Source organism: Bufo bufo, chromosome 6, assembly GCF_905171765.1.
Source record: "Bufo bufo chromosome 6, aBufBuf1.1, whole genome shotgun sequence".
Lineage (NCBI taxonomy): Eukaryota > Metazoa > Chordata > Amphibia > Anura > Bufonidae > Bufo > Bufo bufo.
Window position 1 is genome coordinate 275,906,983 of NC_053394.1, and position 16,851 is coordinate 275,923,833.

Sequence of the window (16,851 nt, forward strand, 5' to 3'; positions counted from 1 at the left end):
AGTCGTGGCCAAAAGTTTTGAGAATTACATAAATATTGGAAATTCTAAAAGTTGCTGCTTAAGTTTTTATAATAGCAATTTGCATATATTCCAGAATGTTATGAAGAGTGATCAGATGAATTGCATAGTCCTTCTTTGCCATGAAAATTAACTTAATCCCAAAAAAAAATTTCCACTGCATTTCATTGCTGTCATTAAAGGACCTGCTGAGATGATTTCAGTAATCGTCTTGTTAACTCAGGTGAGAATGTTGACGAGCACAAGGCTGGAGATCATTATGTCAGGCTGATTGGGTTAAAATGGCAGACTTGACATGTTAAAAGGAAGGTGATTCTTGAAATCATTGTTCTTCCATTGTTAACCATGTGACCTGCAAAGAAACGCGTGCAGCCATCATTGCGTTGCATAAAAATGGCTTCACAGGCAAGGATATTGTGGCTACTAAGATTGCACCTCAATCAACAATTTATAGGATCATCAAGAACTTCAAGGAAAGAGGTTCAATTCTTGTTAAGAAGGCTTCAGGGTGTCCAAGAAAGTCCAGCAAGCGCCAGGACCGTCTCCTAAAGAGGATTCAGCTGCGGGATCGGAGTGCCACCAGTGCAGAGCTTGCTCAGGAATGGCAGCAGGCAGGTGTGAGCGCATCTGCACACACAGTGAGGCGAAGACTTTTGGAAGATGGCCTGGTGTCAAGAAGGGCAGCAAAAAAGCCACTTCTCTCCAAAAATAACATCAGGGACAGATTGATCTTCTGCAGAAAGTATGGTGAATGGACTGCTGAGGACTGGGGCAAAGTCATATTCTCCGATGAAGCCTCTTTCCGATTGTTTGGGGCATCTGGAAAAAGGCTTGTCCGGAGAAGAAAAGGTGAGCGCTACCATCAGTCCTGTGTCATGCCAACAGTAAAGCATCCTGAGACCATTCATGTGTGGGGTTGCTTCTCATCCAAGGGAGTGGGCTCACTCACAATTTTGGCCAAAAACACAGCCATGAATAAAGAATGGTACCAAAACACCCTCCAACAGCAACTTCTTCCAACAATCCAACAACAGTTTGGTGAAGAACAATGCATTTTCCAGCACGATGGAGCACCGTGCCATAAGGCAAAAGTGATAACTAAGTGGCTCGGGGACCAAAACGTTGACATTTTGGGTCCATGGCCTGGAAACTCCCCAGATCTTAATCCCATTGAGAACTTGTGGTCAATCCTCAAGAGGCGGGTGGACAAACAAAAACCCACTAATTCTGACAAACTCCAAGAAGTGATTATGAAAGAATGGGTTGCTATCAGTCAGGAATTGGCCCAGAAGTTGATTGAGAGCATGCCCAGTCGAATTGCAGAGGTCCTGAAAAAGAAGGGCCAACACTGCAAATACTGACTCTTTGCATAAATGTCATGTAATTGTCGATAAAAGCCTTTGAAACGTATGAAGTGCGTGTAATTATATTTCACTACATCACAGAAACAACTGAAACAAAGATCTAAAAGCAGTTTAGCAGCAAACTTTGTGAAAACTAATATTTTTGTCATTCTCAAAACTTTTGGCCACGACTGTACTTGAGAAGTAGCATGTCCCTACTAGTAAATGGATTTCAGCTGCATTCCCGATTTAAATCTGAGCCATCATATGTGTGTACATGAAGAACATGGAGCGAGTTGTAAAGCTGGTTCCGCCTACTCGTACAGGATAGGTAAGGAAGAGCCACGTGATGTTCCCTTGGCAGGACATTGTAGGTTAAGGTTTTTATGAATGGACCTTTTAAAGAATGAAATGCAAGATAGTGTAAAGTGTTAGATGTAAGTTATGAAGGAAGGTAGTGGGACATTCATTTAGCACATAATTTGCGGGTGATTAAAGAGAAAATGGTATTGTTTTTAATAGCGATTTTATTGAGGTTTTATAATTAAAGGGGTTGGTCACTATAGAAGTAATTTCCACTATATAGTGGGAGGTAGGGTAAAAGAGTTTCCTAATATACTTTATTTAAAAAATCTGAATGGTAATGTTTTTATAATGAGCCCCGCTCAGCGTGCAGCCAGTTTGTCCATGGCTGCACGCGACATGCAGGAGCTTTAGAGAAAGCTCGTACATGGCTTTATTCTAACTGCACATGCGCTTCTTTTCCTAAAATGAGCAGCGCATGCCCAGTCTGCCCCTGCAACAGGCACGCTCCCCGCTCAGACTGTCTCTACAACCGGCTTATTCCTGTCAGAGTTCGGAGTGGGAAGAAAAGTAAGAGCGCTTCTGATCCCCGACGCACTCGGAGCGATCCGTACATAGGAGCGTACAATTGAAATGAATGGGACGGCTTGGGTGTAATTACACCTGCTCACCGCTGCAGATGCAATGGCGAGAAGGTAAACAGTGAAGAGGAGGCGGCGCTGGCACGGCGCGTGCCTTCTCTTCAAACAGCTGATCGGCGGGGGTGCCGGGTGTCGGAACCCAGCCGATCTGATATTGATGACCTATCCTGAGGATCCTCCAGGAGCCAGAACTCCCACAAGTCACTTATTTAACTCTCTAAACTATGCTACATTTTCAACCTAGATAGAAATTCAACATGGCAATGGATGAAAAGGAGTAAATGGTCAGATATCTGAATCCCAACTGCCATGATGAAGTAAAGAGACAATAAACAAGTGGTTTATTATAAGGGATGTAGTGGTGGCACTGGGACACAGACGTTAGGAAAGCCCCAGAAGATGCACATAGGTTAGGACAGCCCCCAGGTCTCATGCACACGGCCGTTGCAGTTTTTGCAGTCCGTAAGTTATGGATCCACAAAACACGAATACCGAGCCTGTGCATTCCACATTTTGCAGAATTGAACGACCTGCCGTCTACAGAACTGTCCTATCCTTGTCCATAAAAAATTGACAAGAGTAGGACATGTTCTATTTTTCTGTGGAGCCGTGAAGTGGTCTGCATCCAACCTGCAAAAACTGCAGATTGAATGCAGACGAAAAACCGCAATTAGACTTACCGGTAATTCCGTTTCCTTGAATCCACCATGACGGCCCACATTGAGATTGACCCTTGACCTCTGTAGGGGCAGGAACACATAGAGAGTTTAAATTCCCCCCACCCCTCCACCTCCTCAGTGCTTTACAAATTATCCGAAAGGTGGAAAAGAGTAAAAGATATTGATTCATACCCTTAAACTCGTATTTTATATATATATTTATTTATTTATTTATTTTTACTACATATATAATATGTGTGTTTTTTTTTTTTTTTTTTTTTTTTGGGATGGGAATAGTACGGGGCCGTCATGGTGGATTCAAGGAAACGGAATTACCGGTAAGTCTAATTGCGGTTTTTCCATTTCATCCACCATGACGGCCCACATTGAGACGTATCAAATGACTACATGGGTGGGGATATGGCCTGTATAATCTTCCGACCAAAAAGAGACTCATTCGAGTCCGGAAGATTAAGGCGATAGTGTCTTACAAAGGTGTTTGTGCTAGCCCAGGTTGCAGCCCTACAAATCTGGTCTAGTGAGACGCCTCTTTTTTCAGCCCAAGAGGAGGCAGTGGCCCTAGTGGAGTGGGCTTTAATATTGCCGGGACTGGGCCTGCCCTGTATCCTGTAGCAACACTCGATGGTGGACTTGATCCATCTAGCTATGGAGGATTTGGCTAGCTTCTTCCCTTTATTTTTCCCAGAGAATTGAACTAGTAGATTATTGTCTATTCTAAGAGCCCTGGTAGCCTCCAGGTATTGAATTACCGTATCCTTAACGTCTAAGAGATACAAGTTATCATCAGACCCTGCAACTTCGGACCTAGTGATAGAAGGTAGAAAAATTTCCTGTTCCTGGTGGAAGGAGGAGACTACTTTAGGGAGGAAACCAGGGTCGAGCGTTAGGCGGATGTGATCATTACAAATTTGGAGATATGGTTCCCTGCAGGATAGGGCCTGAAGTTCTCCAATATGTCTTGCTGAAGTAATTGCTATCAGGAAAGCAGTTTTCAGAGAAAGGTGTTTTAAGGAGATCTCTGATAACGGTATGAACGGAGGCTTTGTTAGGCCTTCTAGGACGATGTTCAAGTCCCAAGTTGGAGCTCTAGATTTAAGGGTGGGTCTTAACCTTGAAGCTGCTCTAATAAATCTCCTGACCCATCTGTGATTGGCTAAGCTGCAGTCGTAGAAGGTACTGAGGGCTGATATTTGTACTTTCAGAGTACTAGGTCTCAGACCTAATTCCAGTCCGCTCTGGAGGAAGTCCAGAATCTTGTTTATGGGGGGAGAGGAGGTGTCCGGGCGATCAATTCCTAACCAAGAACAGTATCTTTTCCATATTTTTAAATAGATGGAAGATGTCACATTTTTTTTCTACTGGCCTTGAGCGTGAGAATCACCTTATCTGACAGGCCTCTGTTCTTTAAGGTTTCGCTCTCAGGATCCAGGCTGCCAGTCTGAAGATTCCTGGGTCTGGATGCAGAAGTGGGCCCTGGACTAAGATGTCTCTCTGAAAAGGAATTTCCCAGGGATCCTCCAGCGATAGCTGTCTTAGAGTAGAGAACCAGCTCCTCTTTGGCCACAGGGGGGCTATTAGGATGAGAGTAGTTGGTTCTCCTCGAAGCTTCTGGATGACTCGCGGTAGTAGTGGTATCGGGGGAAATGCATAAGCTAGTCTCCAACTCCACTGAATTGATAGGGCGTCTATTGCCCATGGACCGTCCTCTTGGTTTAGGGAGCAAAAGCATTCTACCTGCGTATTCTTTCTTGAAGCGAATAAGTCTACTTCCGGATGACCCCATCTTTTTGAGATCCTCTGGAAGATTTTTCGGTTCAGGGACCATTCCCCTGGATCTATTTTTTCTCTGCTCAGGTAGTCTGCTACTGTGTTTTCGCAGCCCTTTAAATGGATGGCGGAGAGCGACAAGGTGTTCTCTTCTGCCCAGGAGAAGATTCTCATTGCTACAGCACCCAGCAGGCGTGACCTTGTCCCTCCTTGGTGTCGTAGGTATGCCACAGCTGTGGTATTGTCGGATAGAATTTTTAGATGATGACCCCTCAGTAGGTCCTCTCCTTTTGTTAAAGCTTCGAGGACAGCGTACAGCTCTCTGTAATTGGAGGATCTTATCCTTATGTCTTCTGGCCAAGCACCCTGTAGAAGGTGGTCTCCTATTTTTGCTCCCCAGCCTTCGAGACTTGCGTCTGTTATTACCTGAACGGCCGGATAGTTTCGCCACTGTAGACCTCCAAGCAGCCTTCTTCTTTCTTTCCACCAGCTTAGATCTGATTTTACAGACTGAGGAATCCATACAACTTTGTCTAGGTTTATCTGTCTTCCATCCCATACACTTAGGATCCAATTTTGGATTACCCTTGTGTGGCTTTGGCACCAGGCAACCGAGGGGATGCAGGCAGTTAGACTTCCGAGAAGACTCATGGACCGTCTGATGGAGCATCTGTGAGAACTCTGAAATATTCGGATCTTCTCTATTAATGCTACGGTTTTGTCCTGGGGGAGAAAGGTCTTTAACAGGGCTGAGTCCAGTTCTACGCCTAGGAATCTTATTCTTCTGGATGGAATCAGCGTGGATTTTTTTATATTTATGATCCAACCCAGACTTTCTAGGAACTCTGAGAATCTCCGAGTTGCAGACAGATTTTCGGCTTCTGTATTGCCAAGAATAAGGAAGTCGTCTAGGTATGGGATAATTGTTATGCCTTCCTGACGAAGATAGGCCACCATTTCCACTACCACCTTTGTGAAGACCCTGGGGGCCGAGGAGATGCCGAAAGGGAGGGCGACATACTGAAAATGGTGAATCAAGCCGTCCGGCCCTTTTAGGGAGAATCTTAAGTACTTTTGAGAAAGATGATGGATAGGGATATAGTAGTATGCGTCTTTGAGGTCGATTGACGACATAAACGCTCCTTTCTGTATTAGGGGAATAGTGGATGTGATGGTTTCCATCCTGAATTTCCTGTATAAGATGGATCTGTTTAGAGGTTTTAGGTTTATGATGGTTCGCAGGGATTGGTCTGGTTTCTTTACTAGGAAGAGGGTGGAGTAGAAGCCTTTCCTTTGTTCTAGTTGCGGGACCCTCTGAATTACCCCTAGATCTAAGAGGTCTCGGACGCCCTGCCATATTTTTGGAAGTTCTGTTTTGCTCTGGGATGAGATGCAGAATCTTCTTGGGAGGATTGAAGTGAATTCTATTTTGTAGCCTTGAGAGACTACGTTTAGAACCCAGGGATTTGAGGTGATCTGCTCCCAAGATGGAAAAAAACCCCTCAGTCTCCCCCCTACTCTGGCGTCATTGCTGTTTATTTTGTCGGTTTTGGGGATTGAGGATGAAGCCTCTCCCTCTTCCCCCTTTGGGATAGCTCCATCTGCCCGTTTTTCCTTTCCCCCTGTAGGATCTTTGCTGGGGCTGGAACTGACGAAAGGGCTTCTTTCTAGACTCCTTGTCCTCCGGAAATCCCTTTTTCTTATCCGCCGCTCCCTCTAGAATTTTATCTAGAGTGGGCCCAAAGACAAACACCCCAGAAAATGGGATAGAACAGAGTTTGGCTTTGGATGCCTTGTCCCCTGACCATGCTTTCATCCATAATGCTCGCCTGGCTGCGTTAGAGAGAGCAGCGTCTTTGGCTGAGAAGCGGATGGATTCCGCGGAGGCATCCGCTAAGAATGCTGTGGCGGAACGAAGGAGTGGAATAGACTCCCTGATTTCTTCTCTAGGGGTCTTATTTTTTAGGTGTTCGTCCAACTCCCCCAACCATATATACATAGCCCTGGCTACTGAAGTTGCTGCAATGTTTGCTTTTACCCCAAACATTGCTGATTCCCAGGATCTTTTTAGGAGCCCGTCTGCTTTTCTGTCCATTGGATCACCCAATTGGGAAGAATCCTCAAAAGGAAGAGCGGTTTTCTTTACAACCTTCGCAACCTGTATGTCGACTTTGGGGGTCTGATTATATATTTTGCTTTCTGCTGGGTCAAAGCAGAGTCGGTTCCTGAACTCTTTGGGGACACCTAATCTCTTTTCAGGATCTGCCCACTCCTCCATTATCATTTCCCGTATATTCTCGTTTATAGGGAAGACGATGGAAGTCTTGGATCTAAGGCCGCCAAACATTTCATCTTGAACGGTCCGGGGTCTAGGGGTATCCTCAAATCCCATTGTGGACCTGACTGCTCTGAGTAAATCTTCCATCTCGTCTGTGGAGAAAAAATATTTTTTGTCCTCCTCCAAAATTTCCCCCTCGGACAAGGGGTCCTCAGCAGGAATCTGTCTGGATGTGACGGAAGCTTCCTCTACATCCTCGCCCTCAGATGAGGAGACGACCGACAGTTTGCGTTTCTTGGGAGGGTTAGGGACACTAGTAGGAACAGACATAGAGGCCAAAGAAGATTTGATTTCGTCCGTAATAAAAGTTTTCATTTTGGACAGGATATCTGGTTGGTCTTCCATCCATATTTCAGCAGTGCAAGGCTTGCACAGCCTCTTTTTGTAATTTTCAGGTAACCTTCTTGAGCATGCACAGCACTTTGAGAGCTTTGCTTTAGTTTTAGAATCTTTGCTGCCCTGGAGGAAGCAACCAGATATACCGTATTCAGAATTGTAACAGAAGTAGAAATTTAAAAATACAATTTCCCCCCAGAGGGGACTCACTGTACTGATGGCCGAAGGGTCAGAGCCTTCCTGGCGAGGAGTAGGTGCTTCAGACATCGCGGTGCAGCAGTCAAAGGCTGATACCGCGGTCTTTTTAAATTCTGTCCCGGCGTCTGACGTCATCAAGCAGCGCCCTCGACTGATAGCGTAAGCCTGCGCCGCACCAGCTTGTAGAAAAAAGGTACGTGCGCCGCCCGGCCCGCCCATAATGCGCTTCATGCGCCGCACCACTCCTGCTGCCGGTCACCTGTAAGGAAGGACGCCAAGCGCCGCGCGCGAGGCGCCTTGTGAAGCCGGCACCCCCGACTATTACCCAGAAGAGGGAAGGAAGTCTGAGGTAGGGAAGGACCGCAGGCCTCAGCATAAGCTAAGACGAGGGTCCTCGTTGCTCCAAGCTGGCCAGCCTTAGCCCCTGCCGTGGGAGGCCAGCAGGAGATTCCTGTAAAAGAATAAAGCTTGCTACCCTCCAGGAAGGAGGGCTCTCTCTACATGTTGGCCCCTGTAGGGGCAGGAAAGCACTGAGGAGGTGGAGGGGTGGGGGGAATTTAAACTCTCTATGTGTTCCTGCCCCTACAGAGGTCAAGGGTCAATCTCAATGTGGGCCGTCATGGTGGATGAAATGGAAAAACACATTTGTGTGTATGGGCCCTAACCCTATTGTTTCCTAATGAGAGTACTACTGGCCCTAAAAATGTGCCACCAACCTCATAAGAGCGATCCTTCCGCAGTCTTGCCCTAATATGCCCCTATAATAGCTTTATGCCATTTTTTGTCCTCAAGCCTTATTCACACGTCAGTGTTCGCTCAGTGATTTTGAGCCAAAACCAGGTGCGGCTCTAAACCCAGAACAGGTTCAGATCTTTCCCTTTTACCTCATGTCTGTGGAGGCTCCAATCCTGGTTTTGGCTCACAATCACTGATGAACGTAGGTGAATAAGGTTTAAGGGCTCATGCACATGGCCGGCCATTCCGTGCATGCACATGGCACGGGCAACATCCGTGCGGAATCCGAAGACGGCTCCAGACCCATTCAATTTGAATGGGTCTGTGATCCGTCCGCACCGCAAAAAAATAAAATAAAAATAGAACATGTTCTGTTTTTTTTGCAGTGCGAAGGCATGGAGAGAAACCCCATGGAAGCACTCCATAGTGATTCCGTGGGGTTCCCTGCCTCCGGTTAGCACTGACCTTCCGGATTGCGGACCCATTCAAGTGAATGGGTCCGCATCTGTGATGTGGGGTGCACACGGGCAGTGCCCACATATTGCAGACCCGCTGTATGTGTGACGCAATACGGGCCACGGCCGTGTGCATGAGCCCTAAGGCCCCTTTCACACGAGCGAGTATTCCGCGCGGATGCGATGCGGGAGGTGAACGCATTGCACCCGCACTGAATACCGACCCATTAATTTCTATGGGGCTGTTCACATGAGTGGTGATTTTCACGCATCACTTGTGCGTTGCATGAAAATCGCAGCATGCTCCTCTGTGCGTTTTTCACGTAACGCAGGCCCCATAGAAGTGAATGGGGTTGCGTGAAAATCGCAAGCATCCGCAAGCAAGTGCGGATGCGGTGCGATTTTCACGCACGGTTGCTAGGAGACGATCGGGATGGAGACCCGATCATTATTATTTTCCCTTATAACATAGTTATAAGGGAAAATAATAGTATTCTGAAAGTAAAACATCGCTGGAGGGGTTAAAAAAATAAAATAAATAATCATTTAACTCACCTTAGTCCACTTGATCGCAGCCCAGCATCTCCTTCTGTCTCCTTTGCTGAACAGGACCTGTGGTGAGCATTTTACAGGTAAAGGACCTTTGGTGACGTCACTCCGATCATCACATGATCCATCACATGATCTTTTACCATGGTGATGGATCATGTGATGATCGGAATGACGTCACCAAAGGTCCTGTTGCTGCACAGAGATCAGATGAAGACAGAAGGAGATGCCGGGCATCGCGATCAAGTGGACTAAGGTGAGTTAAAAAAATGTTTATTTTTTTTTAACCCCTCCAGCGATGTTTTACTATGCTTTCTGTATTCAGAATGCTATTATTTTCCCTTATAACCATGTTATAAGGGAAAATAATACAATCTACAGAACACCGATCCCAAGCCCGAACTTCTGTGAAGAAGTTCGGGTTTGGGTACCAAACATGCGCGATTTTTCTCACGCGAGTGCAAAACGCATTACAATGTTTTGCACTCGTGCGGAAAAATCGCGGGTGTTCCCGGAACGCACCCGCACATTTTCCCGCAAGGCCGTGTGAAAGAGGCCTAAGAGTTTGGACTCATCAAGGAAACATAAGGGAAAAGGTCTGTAATATCAGGCAACTGCTCTGCCGAAACGTTTATGTTAAAGCACAGCTAATGCAGGACTTAGTGGACTAAAGTACAGTGAGGGCAACCATCAAACTTCATGAGGCAGTTTAGTGGTAACACTGATTGCACTAGCTGCGTCTGGAATATGAATTTCAGACTATAAAGGTATTCACATGGCAGAATTTCCCAATGGAATTTTGGCATGGACACAGCAGCAAAATTCTGGCATCAGCCACATAGTTTCTGCCTCACATTGTTTTTAAAGGGAGGCAGCGCTGCAGTCAAGTGGTTTAAAGCCACGACTGTGCTAAGGCTATTTTCACACTAGCGTTGTTTGAATCCGGCGTTCAATTCAGTCACCGGAACTGCCCGCCGGTTCCGGAAAAACGTGTGAAAACGGATTACATTTGAATCCTGATCAGGATTTTTATCACAAACGGATCTGCCATTTATGGGATAACTTTTTTTTCACATTTTTCGGGTTTAACATGCAAAAGCCGGATCCGGTTTGACGGAACACACGGCGCCGGATCCGGCGTTCATACAAGTCAATGGGAAAAAGGCGTTCAGTCAAAGTGTTCCGGATTTTTGGCTGGAGGTAAAAATACAACATGCTACGGTTTTCTGAAAAGCCTGATCAGTCAAAAAGACTGAACTGAAGACATCCTGATGCATCCTGAACGGATTACTCTCCATTCAGAATGCATGGGGGTGAAACTGATCAGTTCTTTTCCGGATTTGAGCCCCTAGGACGGAACTCAGCGCCGGAAAAGAAAAACGCTAGTGTGAAAGTACCCTAAGAAGGGACATCTCCCTCCTTGGTGCAGTGTCCAGACAGAGGCCGCAGCGGATGTCCATTCATGGTTCAAGCTCCATTCAAGAAAGCCAAGCTGCGAGTGTCAAAACCCATTGTGTGAACGCGGCCTTTTGGTAGAAAATACAGCTGAGAAGTCAGACACCCGTTCTGACCGTCTGCTTTAGGCCTCTTGCACACTCATATGAGTGCAGGACAATAGCCCCACGGGCAGTCCGACGTGCACTGCATCATTGTAATCTATAATGCTGTGTACTCCCCTGCGCACAATCAATGCAGCTGCTGGACATATGGCCCACTCACGCATTGGATGCAGACCCATTCATTTCAATGGGTCCGCAAAAAAAGGGACAGCACTCCATGTGCTGTCCACATCCGTATGGCTGTTCTGCAGTCCCAAAAGAAAAGATAGAACATGCCCTATTCTTGTCTGTTTTGCAGACTAGAATAGGCATCGTCACAATGGTTCTGCAAAAAAACGGATGCAACATGGACGTCATCTGTATTTTTGGCGGACCGCAAAATACATACTGTTGTGTGAATAAACCCTAAGGGTAAATGCACACGTTCAGGATTTATGTGCGGACAATCCGCACTGAAATCCGCAGGGAATCCTCATCATTGGTGCGGATTTGCATGCAGATTTTCCTCTTCCCATTGAAGTGAATGGACAAAATCCGGTCAAGAAAACTAAAATAAATTGACATGCTGCGGATCCACACCGTAGGTCAAAATCCGCATCATGTGCAAGAGAATTTCTCATAGAATACAATGTGAATGACCTATGGTGCGGATTTGTCCTGCGTGCAGCATCTGCTGAGGATCAGCGCTGTCCAGTTAGTAGTTTTCAGCAATATTCTCCTCTCGTTCCACGACTTGCATGTATATGACTCATAAAAACACAAAATTGCAACATACTAACATAAACAGCGTTCCAATACTAATCTCCGGATCCTGGTGGAGAGTTCTGGGATGAGGAAGGGGCACTGGACACACGGGGTAATGCAGCAGCCACAGCCACCTCAGCACTGAACATCTGGCACATCACTTCCGCGTCTGTGTACAGCAGAACCATCCCCAAAGTGTTAATATAAATATATTTTGTTATAGTTGTATCTTCTCCATTCAAAATAAATAGAATCAGGTACTGACTGATTCCTAGACCGTGGGATGCAATAAACCAAGTAGTGTAAAGCCGCCAGTCCCACCCCTACCACGTACCATGCGTTATACCCTGGCTGACCATTACTGGAATGACACAAGTCACGTATTCTTGGGGAGTCTAAGTACTTTATCCCACCCCTTCTTGGGGGTGGGGGGGGGGGGGGGGGAGGAGACGTCCACTGAAAATTTGAAATATGAGGCAGCATGAGTTTTACAGATGTGCAGGTTCTGGAAAGCATCTCTTATAGTCCTTCAGCCAAAAATTATATAATAGAGACAGGTCTAATGGAAAACTAGTCTTAAAACACACTATATATATATAGTAATCCATATCGAGTAAAATTTAAGTGTGGGGGGGGCCAGTAAAATACTCATTTGTGGGATCTCTTCTACAATATTACTGCAAAATCAAGAGATGAAAAAAATGAAGAAAAAAAAAAAAAGCTGCACTCAGAATGCCTTCTGATCAGTTCCACACGCCTCGTACCCCTCTCCCACATTCGGCACCAAAGAGGCGAGAAGATAGAAGAACTTGTTGTCAAAGTCAATAAAGCAGAGGAAGCAGCAGGGGGACCCTGGAGTAGATGGGAAGGGGGATGCCCTGCCACGTATATATCTCCATATAGGCTCCCCTCCCCCCGCTGGGGAATGTCAGCCTCCTAATAGAAGAGACTGCAGCATTTATAGTCGACAGGCAGCGGATTCCATCCCAACCTCTGCAAACTTCCCCCTTTTCCAAATATGTCACAAGAGGGAAACGTAATGAGTAGACTAGAAATTTCTAGCAGGCGGCTGCGGGGAGGGAAAATGGCCAGCCTCAGCAGCTTGGCAGGCATAGGGCAAGCTTCACTCTGGGTATCACCTTAGGATGAATGGAAGCTGCCACTCTGCCCATCAGCCTGGGCATAAAGCCTGCAGCTCAGCTGGGGGCATCAGGGACTGACCCCATGATACCCAATGCCCTGGGTAGATAGGCTGGCAGACTATGGCCCTTTACCAATACATTTATATACATTTTCCACATATCTGCTCTGTTACCACAGAAATCATGGATCATGGGCAGATATATGGATCATGACTCATGATCCTTGGGTCCTGATCACATTCAGCGTGATTGTCAGATCTAGGAGCTGCGATAACTGCTGTCTGTAGAGTGGCTCCTGCTAGGACATACCTAGAGGCACTGACAGCTCCCCAGGAGCACCCCATAAAGTTACTAGAACTTTCAGGGGAAGTGTCCTCCCTGCTACCTGCAGCGTCCCCATCAGCAGCAGTGACTGCTCTCACCTCTGCCCGTCACTCCAGGGATCACGGTCAGCTCCGCCGCTATGCAGTGGCCGGTTCCGCCAGAGTGTCAGCCGCAGGCTCCGGGCCCGTACTTTATAGCCTCCTGCCCCCTCCCGTGGCTCCTTCTCCGGCTCCCCCCCTTGTGCCTGCTCTACGTGAGACTCCTCACACTGGCCCGGCCAGACAACGCAGGCGCTAAACAGCTACACACTACGCATGCGTCAACACAGCCGTTCCGACGACTTACGAAGTGGCTTCGGCTTCCGAATCCTGTACGTCGCTGAATTCTGTGAAGGAGATGAACAGAGAAACCGTGTCACTTCATCATGAGAAATGCAGTCTGGTTGTTTCCTTTGGAGAACTGCACTAATGTGTCAGGGGTTTATAAAAAGTAATGAGTGAAACTGTTAATCATGGAAGCCAATCAGAGTCTTGCTCACATTTTTCAATAATAAAAGCAGCACTCTGATTGGCTGCTGTTGCTCTAGTTCTCCCTTACATTTGTTTCAATAAATCTCTCCCAACCTGTATTATGTTAATATTGTTTAACTGATTAGTACTAATTTCTCCTCAAAATATCACAATTCCAGTCCTCCTTAGGCCTCATGCACACGACAGTTGTTGTTTTTTGGAGGATCCGTTTTTTTCCACAGACCCCTTGTAATAAATGCCTATCCTTGTCCGCAAGTGCAAAAGTAGGACATGCACTATTTTTTTTTGCTGAAGGGAAACACGGACACCGGACGCGGAACACAAACGGATGAACTATCAGCATTTTTTTGCTGACCCATTGAAATGAATAAGTTCCCATCCTATCCGCAAAAAAAACGGAACGGAGGCAGAGAAAAACAACTGTCGTGTGCATGAGGCCTTAGTAAAAGAAGATCTCACTAGCCATAAAGTACCGCGTGGTTGCCTTCCAATATAACAGTGTGATATAATAAAGATATGAATTTCAGAATGAAGAAGTTAGGGTACTTTCACACTAGCGTTCAAAGATTTCCGGTATTGAGTTCAGTCCTAGGAGCTCAATACTGGGAAAAAACACTTTTGTTTTGTCCCAATGCACCTTCTGAATGGAAAGCAATCCGTTCAGTATGCATCAGGATGTCTTCAGTTCAGTCCCTTTTACGGTATGCGGTATTTTCTCCAGCCAAAATTCCGGAACACTTGCCGGAATGTCAGATCCGGCATTAATTTCCATTGAAATGTATTAATGCCGGATCCGGTACCAAGTGTTCCTGAAAAACGGAACCAGTTTCCCGGTCTGCGCATGCGCAGACCTTTAAATCTGTGAAAAAAATAAATACCAGATCTGTTTTTCCAGATGACACCGGAGAGACAGATCCGGTATTGCAATGCATTTGTCAGACGGATCTGCAAACAAATACGGATTTCCGGATCTGGCCGGATTCTTCTAACGCTAGTGTGAAAGTACCCTTAGAATCCAGCAGGCAGTTCGGTTGCCGGATTTGGCAAACAGGATGAAAACTGATATACTTTTTTTTCCGGCTCCGGTGAAATACCGGTATTTAAATTTTTTTCAAAGATCAAAAGCGAAACCCGCTCCTTCCATATCCCGGCGCATTCGCAGACCGGAAAACCGGATCCAGCAATGGCAAGCTGCGGTATTTTGTCCAGCCAAATACCGTACAAGGGACGGAACAGAAGACATCCTGATGCATACTGAACAGATTGCTTTCCATTCAGAATGCATTAGGACAATGCTGATGCGTTTTTTTTTCCGGTAGTGAGACCCTTTACCAGATTTCAATACCGGAAAAGAATAACGCTAGTGTGACAGTACCCTTAGATTTCCTGACAAACTTGGTGTATCCATTGAGGTTGTCACGGCCTCTCAAACATTCATTACTGGGAGGATCATATAAATGAGCCATGGAAAGGTGTTAAAATATATTGGCTGAGAGTCTCAGATTTTATTATTAGAGTGAGGGCTTAGTCCATATATAATGCTTGCATTTATTGTGTTAGTGCATTATTTTCTGTTATTTTTCTACCTGAAATTTCACCCACAAGCCACCTCCTCTTCAAACAGCTGATCAGGTGCTGTCCGCATCTGTATTGCTGTTCTTCAGCCCTGCAAAAAAATAGGACATGTCCTGTTTTGTCCGTTTTGAGGACAAGAATAGGCATTTCTAACAGGGCAGGCCGTACCAATCTGCAAAATGCAGAATTCACATGGCCGATATCAATGTTTTGCAGATCCGCGATTTGCGGACCACAAAAATGGATACGGCCGTGTTGTCATGATCAGGGTGGGGGGGAAACTCCACACTGAACACAGGAGGGAAGGGGAACAGTAACTGCGCGTGGAAACTAGGGAAGGAACAGGACACCTCCTAAACAACCCTAATCCGGGCCCTGACTACTTATCAATATGAATAGACCTTGAAGGTAGGAATATTCATATGAAGGATATCTAGGTCCTGATTTTCCTATTAGGCTCTGGAATAAGTTAAGGACCAGAGACAACCAATTCCTCCCCAGATGGACGAATGGAAGTCTCTGTCTCAGCCCAGATACAACAACAGGGAATATAACAAATACAAACAAACGCAACACTTAACTTCTGTAGAGATGGAAGAACCGGAACACCAGAGACGACCTCACACCAGCTCAGCCAAACCCAAATGAAGCTATCTACTGCATAGTCAGAAGGGTGGGGTCAGACTATAAAGGGTAGAAGTGGTGACCACTGAGCAACAGCTGAGAAAAGGGAAGTGGTCATTAACTCTATCAACAATGAATAAAGAGAAATCAAGGAGGCTGTTAGATTCCTCCACACTCAGCAAGTCTCTCTGATCTCCTGACACCAGTCACCTGAGGGACCGTGACAGTACCCCCCCCCCCCTTCTACGGGTGACCTCTGGGCACCCAGGACCGACCTTATCAGGATGGGCTCTGTGAAAGGCCTTCACCAGGCGATTAGCATTAATATCGGCCGCTGGAACCCACATCCTCTCCTCTGGTCCGTAACCCTTCCAGTGGATGAGATACTGGAGGGATCTATGGAGAACTCGGGAGTCCATAATCCTGCTGATTTGAAATTCTAAATTACCATCCACCATGACCAGTGATCTTATATGGACCAATAACTCTTGGGCCCAACTTCCAAGAAGGTACCTTAAGCTTAATGTTTCTTGTGGACAGCCACACAGAATCACCCACTCTCAGGTCCGGACCATTCATACGTCTCTTGTCAGCCACAAGCTTATACCTGTTGCCCATCTTTTTCAGATTATTTAGAATTTTCCACAAAATAGAAGACAAAGAAGAGGAAAATCGTTCCTCCTCAGGAATACCGGAAGTTTGAGAACCAGAAAATGTGCCAAACTGCGGATGGAATCCATATGCCCCAAAAAACGACGACTTATCAGTGGACTTCTGTCTACGGTTATTATTGGCAAACTCAGCTAACGACAAGAATGAAGACCACTCCTCATGGTCATTAACCCTATCAACACTGAATAAAGAGAAATCAAAGAGGCTGTTAGATTGCTCCACGCTCAGCGAGTCTCTCTGATCTCCTGACACCAGTCACCTCAGGGACTGTGACATGTGTGCATGCTGAGGCTTAAAGAGGACCTTTCACCATAATAA

The 16,851-nt window shown here is 46.1% G+C and overlaps 1 protein-coding gene across 4 annotated transcripts in view; it reads right to left on the bottom strand.

The window, feature by feature from the left end:
* P4HA1 (prolyl 4-hydroxylase subunit alpha 1) overlaps positions 1-13,409 on the bottom strand; it is a 57,656-nt gene extending 44,247 nt beyond the window's left edge. For all 4 annotated transcript variants that reach the window (XM_040434830.1, XM_040434831.1, XM_040434828.1 and 1 more), the window contains exon 1: positions 13,231-13,409. The gene's annotated coding sequence lies outside the window, so the exon portion shown is untranslated. The remainder of the gene's footprint in view (positions 1-13,230) is intronic.
* Positions 13,410-16,851: the final 3,442 nt, after the last annotated feature.